The sequence below is a fragment of the Eschrichtius robustus genome, chromosome 4 (assembly GCF_028021215.1).
Source record: "Eschrichtius robustus isolate mEscRob2 chromosome 4, mEscRob2.pri, whole genome shotgun sequence".
Lineage (NCBI taxonomy): Eukaryota > Metazoa > Chordata > Mammalia > Artiodactyla > Eschrichtiidae > Eschrichtius > Eschrichtius robustus.
This window is the reverse complement of record NC_090827.1, coordinates 89,165,317-89,180,943: the sequence shown is the minus strand read 5'-3', so window position 1 is coordinate 89,180,943 and position 15,627 is coordinate 89,165,317. Positions and strand designations below refer to the sequence as shown.

General features: G+C 43.0%; 1 long non-coding RNA gene across 1 annotated transcript; it reads right to left on the bottom strand.

Moving 5' to 3' along the window:
* Positions 1-1,009: 1,009 nt before the first annotated feature.
* Positions 1,010-9,190, bottom strand: LOC137763787 (uncharacterized). The gene is made up of 3 exons (XR_011073850.1): positions 9,154-9,190; positions 8,481-8,615; positions 1,010-1,360 (listed from the first exon to the last, which is right to left on the bottom strand). It is a non-coding gene; the product is annotated as an uncharacterized lncRNA (long non-coding RNA).
* Positions 9,191-15,627: the final 6,437 nt, after the last annotated feature.

Genomic DNA, 15,627 nt, shown 5'->3' with positions numbered 1-15,627 from the left:
ATTATTTTCTTCTTAACAAATGCGGGGGATGCCCTTCAAAAGTGGTAATTGTGGAGACCGTAGAGACACAGGGGTGTAGGAGATGCTGCATTTGGGGAGCAATGTGTGCTGCAAGGACAAGTACAAAGCGGCAAAGTGGGGCCCATGCGATGGCTACAGCAAGGGAGGGCACTCAGCATGTGAACAGGTCCTAGTAAGAGGCGGCAGAAACGAAAAAGTGCGGCTGAGCTGGTGAGATCATGGAGGGCTCGATTTTTTGAAATTTTTTTTCATGGTGTTGAGAGAGATTTCTAATTAAAACTTTTCAGAGATGGAAACTAGACTTATCCTGGTGATCATTTTGCAATGTGTAGAAATATCAAATCACTATATTGTGTACCAGAAACTAACACAGTGTTGTAGGTCAATTATACTTCAAAAGCAAACAAACAACCCCATAGAAAAAGAGGTCAGATTTGTGGTTATCAGAGTCAGGGGCTGGGGGGGGACAGGGAACTGGATGAAGGCAGTCAAGAGGTACAAACTTCGGTTATAAGATAAATAAGTACTAGGGATGTACTGTACGACATGATAAGTACAATTAACACTGCTGTATGTTATATGCGAAAGTTGTTGAGCGAGTAGATCCTGAGTTCTCATCACAAGGAAAAATATTTTTTTCTATTTCTCTTATTTTGTGTCCATATGAGATGATGGACGTTCGCTAAACGTGGTGATCATTTTGTGATGTATGTAAGTCAAATCATTATGCTGTACACCTTAAACTTACACAGTGCTGTATGTCAGTTATAGCTCAGTAAAAAATATAGAAATATAGAAAACAGAGAAGAAAAAATACATTGAAAAAAACTTGTCAGATACATTGAGACTGCTTCTTTTTTTTTTTTTATAAATTTATTTATTTATTTTTGGCTGTGTTGGGTCTTCGTTTCTGTGCGAGGGCTCTCTCTAGCTGCGGCGAGCGGGGGCCACTCCTCATCGCGGTGCGCGGGCCTCTCACCATCGCGGCCTCTCCTGTTGTGGAGCACAGGCTCCAGTCGTGCAGGCTCAGTAGTTGTGGCGCACGGGCCCAGTTGCTCCGCGGCATGTGGGATCTTCCCAGACCAGGGCTCGAACCTGTGTCCCCTGCACTGGCAGGCAGATTCTCAACCACTGCGTCATCAGGGAAGCCCGAGACTGCTTCTTAAAGGGCACGGAGAATGTCTTATTTTAGCTTAAGGTTTGTCCAAATTGAGTCAATACGTGGTTAGTCAACTCAGTGTGCTCCAGGCTGAGGCAGGGGACATTTGTGGATGAGTTAAGCACACATGCAACCAAATCTCCAGCTTCCTTCAGACTCTCCAAGAGTCTCTAAGAAGCCCTGCAAAGAAAGGGTAGAGTTGGGTCCTTTCTCTTCTCTCGTGCAGAAGCTCCAAAAAGGAGGAACGTGGCCCCAGGGCAGGTAGTGCCAGGAGCTGTCTTAGCTGAACTGTCTAACCCTGGTGGGATGTGGGGTTCACAGAGCTCTGTGAGGACTTTGGGCTTTGAGGAAACTTTAAAAGTGTAGAGTCTTGTCCAGGCCACATTGGACTTGATGCCTTAAATCTAATGGGTGATTTACCAGCTGCTGCATTTGGTGGGTGAGGTGGTAGGGACGCCTCCGAGTGAGCTACACAGATTTCTCCCACACCATACCTTTGGCTACTTTCCTGTGATACCTGACCTGCCCTGTGCCCTCATTTACCTGCATTACCAAGGATCATGTGATTGGTTGAGTGAGCGTGAGAAGGTTTTTATTTTTCTTTCTCCAGTCCACCTGCTTTTTCCTTGGGGCTTTTGTTTCATTTTGCACTGCCCTTGCTCTCCTCCTCCACCCCGTCACGCACACACACAGGCACATGAAGTATGTTTATCCCCTTCTCTTTTTTTAAATTGAAGTATAGTTGATTTACAATACTTTGTTAGTTCAGGTATACAGCAAAGTGATTCATTTGTATACACATATTTTTTTTTCAGATTATTTTCCATTATAGGTTATTACAACATATTGAATATAATTTCCTGTGTTATACAGTAAATCCTTGCTGCTTATATATTTTATATATAGTAGTGTGTATCTGTTATTTGCATACTCCTAATTTATCCCTCCCCCTTCCACTTTCCCCTTTGGTAACCATAAGTTTGTTTTCTATGTCTGTGAGTCTGTTTCTGTTTTGTAAACAAATTCATTTGTATTCTTTTTAGATTCCACATATGAGTGATGACATATAATATTTGTCTTTCTCTGTCTGATTTACTTCACTTGGTATGATATGTTCATCTCCTTCTTGCTCCCAGCCCACTGGAGGACTACGTGGATGTCTGCCACTCCCACCCAAACCCTCTTCACTGAGTTCCTTTCTTGGGTTCATACCTACCATCCAAGCAAATAAACAGCTTTCTGAACAGCGACCGATGGTCTTTCTCATTCGATCAGACACGTTATTTAATCTACCATGGATTTCCATATACCAATCCTGGAAATAGGAGGCACTCTGGAAATACTTGTTCCCAAAAATCCAACCCTACCAAATCATAGATTTACCCTCTCGCATTAGGATTTCAAGTTCATTTTGCTTAATAGTCATGGTTAATCCATTGGTGTACAAATGTCCGAGACAATGAGCTGCCCTTCTAACTTCCCCTCCTGCCACTCTCCCCGCCCACTGTGCGAGGCTCCAGCCAACAGACTTATTTCAGTTCCTCAAGCCCACTAGATTCTTTCCCACCTCAGGGCCTTGGCAGATACTGTTCCTTCTCCCTGATGGGATCTTCCTTCCCTCCGCCTCCATTCTGACTCTTCACAGGTCTTCCTGCTTCTCGTCTTTGGACTCTCAGCTTGAACATCATCTCCTCAGCAAACTACCTGGCGACCTTACCTGTCAGGAGTGAGGGGAACTGCTCATGTGAGCTCTCCTCTGGCCCACGAAGAAGGCTGAGATTGACGTGGGCTGAGACCATTAAGGTGGTCCTCTCATTTAACTTGAAGTTCTCAACAGCCCAGATGGGGACTGGAGGAATAGTCAAATACTGTGGGCTACAAAGAAGCAGTTTTCAAAACGTCCAAAGGTGAGATCAGTGTGAGGTTCTTTAAGGGAAGATGGCATGACAAGGTGTGAGCCTTCAAAAATGGAGCCTCTACTATGTATGGAACTAAAAATGGTGCCAGTGAGGAAGAAAAGGATGTGGTATCTAAAAAGATGGATGTGGTTGCCCAAGGTACCTTATAGAATCCAGATGTGCACAGAGGGAGGAGGGAGAAAGAAAAGACCAGGCGTGAATTTAGAAGAGTCGCTTGCATCTGTACGGTGGCAGGTAGTTAAGGAAAGAAGAAAAATCAACTTGTTGAAAGTGTTGAAGACAAAGAGAGCTTCTCTGGGTGACTGTGGAGCAAGGGCTAGAGAGGAACATTTCTGCTGCTTGGAAAACAGAGGGTACCGCTGCTTCAATGAGCCCTCCCTGCCCCCTGACCCCCACTCTGTCCCACTCTATCTCATCACCCTTGTGGGTTTACTTCATAGCGTTGATCGCTGTTTGGAATTATCTAGGTTATTCATTATTCTCCTGTTCATTATCTACTTTCACCTCTTCTAGAATGTAAGCTCCATGAAAGTAGTGGCTTCATTTGCCTTATTGGCTACTAGATTCCCAGGGCCTAGAACAGTGTCTGGCACATGTCAGGTGCCACATAAATGTGAATGAAATGAACCAAAGGCTGAGACAAAGTTAGATACCTCAACCCCTATGTTCTAGGGGAGGTATCCAGACTCTATTCACTTCTGTCTACTCTGTCCAGATTTGGAGATGAGGCTCTCCAAATTGCATAAAGGACAACACACTTATAAAGAAAAGGGGAGAGCAACTCACCTTTCCTGAGAACCCATGTTATGTCCACACATATGACATAAATAATGCCATTTAGCCCTCATACTATAGAGGCTGGTATTCTCATTCCCATTTTATAGACAAAGAACTAAGGCTCAGAGAAGTTAAAGGACTTGCCCTAAGCTACTCAGCCAGTAAGGTGTGGAAGCTAGATATGAATTAAGTCTCTCTGGTTCTAAAACCCTCTCCCTTTCCATTACACTGAGTCTTAGTGGGAACTGGAGTACAAGAGAAGTGAGACAGAGAAAGACTAGTAACCTGTGATATCACTTATATATGGAATCTAAGAGAACAAAACAAATGAACAAATGAAACAGAACAAAACTCATAGATACAGGAAACAGACTGGTGGTTGCATGAGGCGACAGGGGTTTGGGGGGTGGCCGAAAGGATAAAGGGCGTCTATTGTATGGTAATGGATGGTAACTAGACTTATTGCGGTGGTCACTTTGTAGTGTGTACAAAGATCGAATTATTTATACACCTGAAACTAATATAATGTTATATACCAATTGTATCTCAAAAAAAAAAGAAGTTAAGAAAAAAGAGAAATGAGTCCTTTAACTGCTTTAAATAAGCTTAAATCTCTAAGCCCTGGACAAGGTAAGTAGAAATTACTGCCACGATAATGGTCCTTAACAAAACCATTCCAGAACTCTGTGGTGGACAACAATAAGCTCTAATTTCTTGTTTTTGTGTTCGTGGGCTGGCTGGGGTCTGGCTGATCTAGGCTGAGCTCTGTTGGGCATGGCTCCAAGCTGTGGGTTGGGTCAGGTCTGCTCCATGAGTCTTGCATTCTGCTGGTACCAGCAGGCCTCCAGGGCAGGTCCTTCCCTTGGTGATGGCAGAAGCACAGATGGGAAGAGAGGAAATAGATCATCCATTGTCCCTTCTGAACAATTCCATTGGCTGAAGCCAATCACATTCCAGCCAAGCCCAGTACAAATGGGATGGGAGGTACATAACATGTCTAGTGGGGAGAACTGCAAGGGCAAATGGCAAAGGATATCAATCCCTGGAGGAGTGATCGATGGGGAGTAATGATGCCATCGACCATAGGGACGTGTGGAATGTGCATGGTGGCAGCATTGGGCCATGTGCTTAACATACAGTATCTCGCTGAAGCCTCACAAAAATCTTATGTGGTAGGATTATTGTCATCTCTATTTTTCAATGAGAGAATTTAGGCTCAAATCGGGTAGTCGCTCAAAGTCTCACAGAAGTAAATAGCCTGGCAGGGACATACACCCAGGTCTGTTTGGCAACTGAAGCCCATATTCTTAGCCTTGATTCAACTCTAGTGAGAAAACTCTCAGCTGTGATGGAAGAGGAGATGCCAGTGATTTTTGAAAAACCGTGGGTGGTAAGGAAAGAACCAGAAGACTAGACACACACAAATAGATGCATTTTTCAAGAAGTGGGAGAAAGTGGGCTCCTAAAACTGTATATAAACTTGAGTTTCGTTTTGTGTCAAGGATGGCTGCCCTGCAAAAAAAAAAAGAAAAAGTCTAGGGAAGAAACCACCATTCTTGTGTCTGGGCTCATGAATCAGGTCGGACGCTGTTAGGAGACGGGTGGAGTTCATCTGAAATCCCTCTTGCTGATCACTCAGCCTGGTGGGTAATATTCGGTCACCCCATCTGCCCTCAGTCTTGGTTTTATACTCTTGTGGGCTTGACACTCTTAATGCCTGGCTACCTTAATTCTCCACTTGTCTATACCCTGGACCTTTGATTTGGGTCCCCCCCCAGGGATGGCTTGAGGGCTGCTTGCGCCAACGTCCATATGAGTTTCTGCCGGTCACCCACGCCACCTTGCATATGGCTCCCAGACAAAGCCTGGTGCCTGACCCCTGCTCTCCTTATCAACCTTGCGTGCCATCAGGATTCTCCCAAGTCCCGTCACCCCGAGGAGGGATACCTTCCCTACAACATTCTAGAACAAATTTAGAACAAGTGGCTCATGGGCATTTCTAAAGGTGATCCGAGGAGAGTGGCGTGAGCTCAGTAAGGATGGACGTGGTCTAGCATATCTGATTTCCTTTGTTAAAAAAAGGGACTGGCAGATCAAAGGAGGGTCATGAGGGTGGTGACTGGATTTCAAGGGGTTTGACAGATCCTTTCATGATCTCTTTCAGAAGACTGGGAAACCCAGGCTGATTTAGGACAAATAGATTAGTTCTTGGCGGTTAAAAAATTATGCTGTCATTAATCAGATGTGCTGATTAATGAGAGCTCGAGGGAGGCTGTTGCTATTAAACAATAGAACTCTGTCATCAGCCAGATCCTGTCACCTCCACCCACAGCCCCTCATCTCTCTGAACAACTTGGATGAAGATACAGGAGGTTGGTTTATAAAACTGGTGGGCCGTAAACCAAGTGGGAGTAGCTAATACAAAAAAGCGAAAGGGTCCAAAATTTTAGAATAACAGTTAACATATGTAGCACCCTACAAAGCCCTTCTCTAGAGAAGGATCTTGTTTAAGTCTTTAAACAACTCTGCGTGGTAGGTATGACCAATTATGCTCATTTTAGACAAGGCTGGAGGCTCTAAGTAAATTCCCCAAGATCACTCAGCAATACACTGCAGAACATTCAGTTTTAAATCCTGGTTTTTCCAATTTCAAACTCTATACTCTTTAAAATGCGGCAAAACAAATAAGAGAAAATGAATAGAAACATATTTTTTAAAATATACAAACACAGGTTGGGAGAGAAACCTGATGTACCAACTGCCACGGGGCATCTCTCAGCATTACTCCTGGGGTCGTCACATCTGTGACAGCAGCCTGGCTCTGTTTTTTTTCCATTTATAATTTTTTTTTTTTGTCTTTCCACTTGAGTTTATTTTTTTTTTAACTTTTTATTTTATATTGTAGTATAGCTGATTAACAATGATGTGATAGTTTCAGGTGCACAGCAAAGGGACTCAGCCATACATATACATGTATCCATTCTCCCCCCATCTCCCCTCCCATCAGCCTGGCTCTTTGACAGAGCTGACATTCTCCGCCCCCAGCCTGGCCTCCTCTGGGCAGTGGTAAGCTCATCCTGCTGGAGCAGAAATGTGAACTTGGCCCCCGACTCTCATAAACTCCCAGCTCCTGAAGTGATTCCAGGGTACCCATGGCATGATGGAGAAGGCATGAGCTTAGAAGTCCTGCTAATTAGTTGTGTACCCTTTGGCAAAGTAAACTAAGCCTCTCCCAGCCTCAGTTTCCTTTTCCGTAAAAGGGGAGACTGACAGTATGAATCTGAGGGGATAACGGTAAGCATCACATGAGATGATGCCTGTAAAACACTTGACACAGCACCTGGCTCATAGAAGATCCTAATAGATTGCAGCTCATCTTCAGAGTCAGGAGGTCTCGGGCTGCTTCATGATGATGACCATAGTCGTCTGAGTACTGTCACTACACTCCCACCCTTTCTGGATCCAAGTGCTGGCTTCAGTAATGCAGAAGACCTGGGTGGATTTTGTACCAGTATTTTGTTCCTTCTTATTGCTGAAGAGTGTTCCAGTGTATGGGTATACAACCTTTTGTTTACCTATCACCCGTTGATGGACATTTGGATTGTTTCTACTTTTTGGCTGTTGTGAATAATGTTGCTATGAACATTGGCATAGAAGTCTTTGTGTGGACATATGCTTTCATTTCTCTTGGGTATATACTTAGGTGTGGCATTGATGGGCACAACTCTTTTTAATATCACTTTTAACAGTGTCATGATTGGCAATCTACAGATATATATATATATGTGTGTATATATAAATACATATATTCTTTTTTTTACATTCTCTTCCATTTTAGGTTATTACAAGATACTGAGTATAGTTCCCTGTGCTATAGCATAGGTCCCTGTTGGTAAACTATTTTATATATAGTAGTGTGTGTATTTTGATCCCAAACTCCTAATTTATCCCTTGCACCCCCTTCATTATATAAATTAACTTAGCTTCTCTCCCAGGAAGAAGGAATTCTTCTTGGATAGAGGAGGGAAATCAAGTTGACAATTTCAGAGTTTTCTTGGAGGGATGAAGGGGAAAATTTGAGTATGAAGTCTTTTCACATATGTTATAAAGTGTAAAACAATTAAAATGTAATATATTACTGAGATCTTCATAGTCGTCCACATGCTTAATAATATAAGGTGATAGAATAGCTATGCCTTGTACCCCAAACAAATAATTTAGCTACTAAAATACTATCAAGTCTGTAATATTGTATTTTATCCATTTTAGACACATAACTCCCCACCCTATCTTTTGACATTTCTGAGATAAGAATGTGTCTTTTGACAGTAATGTTTTTTAATCACCAATAGCCATTTCCCCGGATGTTCATGTCTCTGAAATCTATAACCAGGGAGGTCTGAGAGAAAGTATGAACTACTGATTTCACCTCTGTAGTGAGTGTCTGCAGTGAGGCTGCAAGTCTGTCATGTCGATGGGAGTGGGGTTTCCAGGTCGCCACGTGGAAGGAGCAGCCTGGGCAGCTTGTCCACAGGAGGGGGAAGGAGGCTGGGGGATGCGGGTCAGGCCTGGGGCCAGGTGCTCCCAGGGTTTTGATAACTTACCTGACTTAGGAGATACAGGTGAAAGGAAGAGTCAGGCTTCCACCTCCACCTCTCCGGGTGGCACACTCCCACTTTCCAGTTCCTTGCTGGGCCACAGGAGTCCTCACAAACCAGTTTCAACACGGGGCAGCCTATCTGGAAAATATCAACCGCATGCAAAGTCAGGCCTTGCATTCCTGTGACATTCACTCCTAACTAGCAACACAGCTACTAAAGGGCCCCTCAGAGGGGCTGCGATTAGATGCTGAACGAAACATTTCCACTGATGCCAAAGGATGGCCTATCACCCTGCCTGCTGACCAGCGGCGCCGGGGCTGTAAGATAATATTATGACAAAGAAGTTCAGAAGCACAGGAAATGAAAACAATGCAGCGGCCTGGGAGGAGCTCCAGCACAGAAACGACTTCAGAGCGGCCGGGGTCTGTTTGTAAAAGCAGAGGTTGTTCAAGCAGAAGAATGATCGGGGCAGAAACCCAGAGCTGCCGCTCCCAGGAAGCAGCTTGTCAGGGGAGGGGGGACGTTTTCGAGATTCTTCCCCTCCAACAGGGCCTGTGGTGGAGTGAGAAAAGCTGTGGATGCAGGGAGGCTGCCTTTGGTCTGGCCGAAGCCCCAGCAGTGCCAGCTTTCCGGAATCTAAGTAAATAAAAGGTAGTTAGACTGTAGAAGGGCTCACCTTTCAGAAAACGTATTTCTGTCTTCCTTGCTTCCTTTTATGGTCTGTTGATTTAGCACATCCTGTGAGAGTTTTTACCTTTGGCCTGATGGTAGCCTGGTCAGCGAGTCTGAGTATCTTGAGAGGGTTTAGGGTTCGGACCTCTGGGTTAGCGGTCCATCTCTCTAGGCTGGTCTAACTCCTGGGGGCCTTTGAGTAAGCTGACTCGGGCTTTCCCAGTTTTAGAAGGAACAAAAGGTGGCCAGCAAGGTCCCCAAACCTGCAGGTACCCCACAGGGACACCTGAGCCCATGGCTCTGAAATAGATGACTTTGCTCCCAGAATACTGCAGAAAGGGTGGCCGTCGTTCCATCCTCCTCCAGCCTATACGTGGGTCCTGCATCCACCTGCAACCTGGGTAGCAGACAGCAGCATTACTGGTGAGACGGTGCCAGCATCCAGGGGCGCTGGGCTCAGCTGGAATCATTTGTCTCTTTTTATCTTTTGGTCGGAGATTGGTACGTACCAGGCACATGGTTGGCCTTTTATAAACTTTATCTCATGTAATCCTTACAGGAACTCAATGAGGGATTATATCAGTCTGGGTTCTCCAGAGAAAAAAGACAATAGAATGTGTGTTATAGAAAGATACAGATACAGATATAGATATATAACACATATAGTTTATCTGTACCTACTATATACAGTGTATCTAGAGCTATCTATCACCTATCTATCTATCTATCTATAATCTACCTATCGAGAGAGGGAGAGAGAGATTTTAAGGATTGGCTCATGGCTTCATGGGAGGTTGACACGTCCGGAATCTGCAGAGTGGGCTAGCAGGCTGGGAACTTGGGAAGAGTTGAGGTCACTGTTGAAGTCCGAAGGCCATCTGCGAGCAGAAGTAACTCTTGCTCAAAGGAGGTCAGTCTTTTTGTTCTGTTCAGGCCTTTCTCTGACTGGACAGGCCCACCCATGTGTGGAGGGCAATCTTCTTTACTCCAACTCCACCCATTTAAACTTTAATCTCATCCCAAAACACCCGCACAGAAATATCCAGAATAGTGTTTGACCACGTATCTGGGCACCGTGGCCCCAGCAAGGCACATAAAAGACACATAAAATTAACACATAATTATAACATTAAGATTTAATTTTACATCCATTCCACAGGTGAGGCAGTTGAGGCTTAGATACTTGAAACAACTTGACTGAGATCACAAGCCAGTAAACGGCAGCTGGAGGAATTTTATTTTTTCCCTCATTGTTTCCAACGCAGGTATTTCTGTATTTAGAGCTTGGGCTCTTAGCCATTTGGTTCTGTTATCTCCTTACAGGCTGTGGCTCTGGAGGAATCTGATGTGTAGGAAAGTCAGTCAGTGTTGTCAAATGAGCTGCTGTAAGGATAAACAGAGCATCAGTGGCTAAGAGATGTTGGCCAGGGAAGGGCCTTTGGGGGCCTCAGGAACCCAGTGTGAGAGGGCCCTGAGGGAAGTGGGGACGGTCAGACTTACCGGACATTGGCTGGTTGGTTCCCTGGTGGTGAGATGTATGACTTAGAGCAGTGTGGGCAGGATTAGTGATGGGTGAGAGAATGGAGTAGGGAAAGACCGAGAAGGGTAGATGGAATGCTGAGGACGCTCACACTCCAGAAATCCTTTCACTTCAGATAAGGGAACAAGAAAGTACACCCCACTTCTAAAAAGAGGTCGTGTGTGGGAGGAGACTTGCATAGTGATGCAGGTGACGGTCCTGGCTCTTTCCAAGCAGTGGAGACTGTTCTAGACGCAGAACTTTGAATAGCCAGCTCCGTCTTTTCTTACTCTAAGCCAAGACATCAGAATTAGGAGAATCCTGTGTCTGTGAGGAAATTCTAGCTCCAGTATATTTCTCCCCACAGGAAGAGGTGGTCACTCCCCAGATCTGCAGCAAAGCCTCAGAGGCTGAGGTACCCCAATACAAGCCATCAAGAACTTTCAGGCCAGCTGGAGGGAGGATGGTGGAAGCTTCTCTGAAAATTCCAGAGCAGCAGAACAACCAGGCATATTCTTAGGATCATACAAATTAGACTCTAGGAGTTTACTCAAAAAAGACCCATGACGGTTTACAAAATTTTGAGCAAACAATAAAAAAATCAACGTATTCTTCCAAGGAAGACATATAGATGGTCAATAGGCACTTGAAAAGATGCTCAACATCACTAATCAGCAGGGAAATGCAAATCAAAACCACAATGAGGTATCACCTCACACCTGTCAGAATGGACATCATCAAAAAGACCACAAATAACAAGTGTTGGTGAGGGTGAGAAAAGGGAATCCTCATGCATTGTTGGTAGGAATGTAAATTGGTGCAGCCACTATGGAGAACAGTATGGAGGTTACCTAAAAAATGAAAGATAGAACTACCATATGATCCAGCAATTCCACTCCTAGGTATTTATCTGAAGACAATGAAAACAGTAATTTGAGAAGATATATGCACCCCTATGATCACTGCAGCATTATTTATGATAGCCAAGATATGGAAGCAACCCAAGTGCCCATCAGTAGATGAATGGGTAAAGAAGATGTGAGAGATATATATATATATAAGAATGAAATCTTCCCATCTGTGACAACACGGCAAAGTGAAATAAGTCAGACAGAGAAAGACACATACTGTACTATTTCACTCATACGTGGAATCTAAAAAACAAAGCAAATGAACAAGCATAGCAAAACAGAACAGATTTATAGATACAGAGAAAAAACAGGTGGTTGCCAGAGGGGAGAGAGGTTGGGGGAAGAAAGAAATAGGTGAGGGAGATTAAGAAGTACAAACTTCCAGTTGCAAAATAAATGAGTCACGGATATGAAACGTACAGTGTGGGGAATATTGTCAAGAGCTACGTACTATCTTTGTATGGTGCCATATTGTACCTAGACTTATCGTGATCAGTTTGCAACATGTAGAAATATCAAATCACTATGTTGTGTACTAGGAGCTAACATAGTGTTGTAGGTCAATTATACTTCAAAAACAAACAAACAACCTCATAGAAAAGGAGGTTATATTTGTGGTTACCAGAGGCAGGGACTTGGGGGGACGGGGAACTGGATGAAGGCAGTCAAGAGGTACAAACTTCGGTTATAAGATAAGTACTAGGGATGTACTGTACAACATGATAAATATAACTAACATTGTTGTGCATTATATATGAAAGTTGTTGAGAGAGTAGATCCTAAGAGTTCCCAGCACAAGCAAAAAATTTTTTTCTCTTTCTGTAATTTTGTATCTGTATGAGATGATGGATGTTCACTAAACTTGCTGTGATAATCATTTCGTGATGTATACAAGTCAAATCATTATTTTGTACACAAACTTATACAGTGCTGTATGCCAATTATTTGTCAAAAAAGCTGGAAGGAAAAAAATCAGCGGAGTTCAAATAAAAATCCAGATATTAGGGCTCTCTTAAGAAATCAGAAGACTGACAGCACAGAGCTCGAATTGCTATGGTAGTTGAGTTGACTTGCTGTAGTTGAGTAGGAGGTCCTCACGGCAGGGGGTCCTGTGCCTGCAGATCTCTGCATCCCCACCGCTGCCTACTGCCTTCTGGACACTTTCCTCCCACCCAGTCAATTTCCATCATTTACATTTGCTGCTGGGCTCTAGTATCCTTGCTGTAAACCAACATTTCCTTTATCTATGAGGAAACTGAGGCCCCCAGAGGGAACATGTCCTGCTCAAGATGAGATAAACTGGTAACTGTCAGAGCTAGGACTTTAACCCAGGACCTTTCATACCCAAGCCAACTTTTTCTCTCCACACCTGGAAGAGAGATTACAGCAAAACCTTGGTCTCCTGGCTCTGGTCCAACGTGCTTTCCGTCATCATCCTTGGGATGCTACAAGGACTGTGGGAAATAGAACCATAAAGGGAATGTGAGGGTGATGGCGGTGGTGGGAAGGGTAAGATTTTTTTTTTTTTTTAAACAGCGAGAGACTATGACTTAGGACTCAGGGAGAAGAGAAGAAAAAATTTCCCCAAACACAAAAATCAAGGAAGCAAAATGTGGAAGAGAAAGAGGAAGGAAATTCAAGCTGCCCCAGAATTTAAGCTGTCAGAAGTACCAAAATCCCCCAGAGTTGAGAACCTAATTATCACAGAAAGCCTTGCTTAGTTCAGAGACTAAGGACTGTCAAAATTGAGAAACTTTAGAAATTACAAACATTTTTTAGATGAAAGATAAAAACTAACTTGGAAGGGGTAAGGGGAGGTTCTATTTTGAAGTAGACACTGACAAGGGATAAATACTGCTACAAAAATAAGACTGATAAAGGCATACTGTTTGAAACTTAAAAAGCAATTTTATTTGTGTTATCTCATTTACCATGAAAGGCTCATAATTGTTTTATGGCCAAAGCGGTCTCTTCTCCCAACTCTTTGCTCCTCTGATGGAATCCTGTGATTTTGGATAGAAATGCTTAAACTCCAGGGGGATGCTGGGAATATCTCAGACCAGATATCCACAAGAACAGATATGTTGCTTGAAAAGCTGTTTTCTTTTGCACAAGGGTGTTTCTTTCTTGTTGTTTGTTTCTAGCAACTGTTTGTGTGTGTGTGGCCAGGAGAGGAATCTCTACGTAGACTAGTTTGTCCAATGGGTCTTTATTGAGCTCTAAACTGCATGCGGGCAGGCTGTGGCTGCTGGAAGAACAGTGAAAAATAAGAGCTCTGTCATTCCTTCACTCACAGAACTGACTTGGTCCTACTGTGTGTGGTGATTCGTTAAGGCTGGATATGGTATAAGATTTCCAATAGCCTTTTGCATTCCCCAATATTACTCCTTACTTCACCTGTAATATTGGCCGGGCATGTGGGCCTTCTATGCATGTCCCTCCAAAAATGCCATGTTTTGTGCAATGTCTTACAGTTAGCAGGACTTGAATTTACATAGTATGCAGAAGATATTTCAAAACTCCCCCCTCTCTTGTCACCTGTTTTTACAGAAAGTCAACTTTGCAGGAGATAATTTCTCTTCTGTGTTTTTTCTGTTTTCTTGTGCTGGCCAGGATCTCCTGGGTGATGCTGAATGGAGGTGGAAATAGTGAAGATTGTCGCCATGGCCCTGATCTTGAAGGAAATGGCTCCTGGCCGTTGAGTTTTATGCATTCACCATTTATGCTTGTGGTAAGCTTTAAGAATAGTGCTTTTTTCTTTTCCTAGTTTACTTAATTTTTCTTATCATGATAGATGTTGAATTTCATTGAACATCTTTCTGCATCTATTAAGATGATCATGAGATGTTTTTCCTTTTGATCTGTGAATGTAGTCAATTTATCCTGTTGTATTGTCTTTTTTATTATTTATTGGTGGATTCAGTTTGCTAATGTTCTGTTTAGGCTTTTGTATCCATGTTCATGAGTAAATTTGTATCATAGTTTTCCTCTTCCAAACTGTCCTTGGTGGTTGGTATGGGTTATGCCAGCTTCATAAAATGGAAAGACTTATCTGTTTTTCTATTCTGTGGAAGAATTTATCTAAGACTGGAATGATATGTTTACTTTGTGGGAAGATATTTTTATCTATGGGATTTAATTTTAAAATTTTCTATAAAATCATTGGGTTTTTTTTCTCTTTTAGATAACATTTTAGTATTTTATATTTTCTAAAAATTTTTCCTTTTCACCTGTTTACAATTTGGGGCACAAATCTATTTATATATTCTATCTTTTTAATATCTGAAGCAACTATAGTTTACTTTTTCATTCATATCATAATTTTTTTAAATGAATGATTTTTCTTTTTTGAATAGCATTGTCTGAGGCTTGTCAACTTTATTGCACTTTTCAAAGAACCTGATTTATTGACCTTCACTGTTGTATGTTTATATTTAATTTTATTAATTCCTACTTTTAATATTATTTCTGATTTTGTGGGGTGGGTTTATTTCTAGTATACCCTAATACTGACAGTGTTGGCCTGTAAGTTCTTGGATCCACAAGGGGGGCACTTCCTGTGCTTCTTTTCTTGCATGAAACCTAGCTTTTGAGTTCTCACCGTCAAAACAAAAGTTCAGTGACACCAAGGTTTGGCTTAAGCCCCCAAGAGCAAAGTGGATTACCTATCTAAATTCTTTTATTTAAATAATTAATTAATTAATTAATTTTTGGCTGTATTGGGTCTTTGTTGCTGTGCGTGGGCTTTCTCTACTTGCGGCGAGCAGGGGCTACTCTTCGTTGTGGTGTGCGGGCTTCTCACTGCGGCGGCTTCTCTTGTTGCGGAGCACGGGCTTTAGGTGCGCAGGCTCAGTAGTTGTGGCGCACGGGCTTAGTTGCTCCTCGGCATGTGGGATTCTTCCTGGACCAGGGCTCGAACCCGTGTCCCCTGCATTGGCAGGTGGATTCTTAACCACTGCGCCACCAGGGAAGTCTCACCTATCTAAATTCTTACTTTTACTTTATTTCTGGCCTCTGAGAAGTCCTTGTCTTACAAGCTCAGTGATAC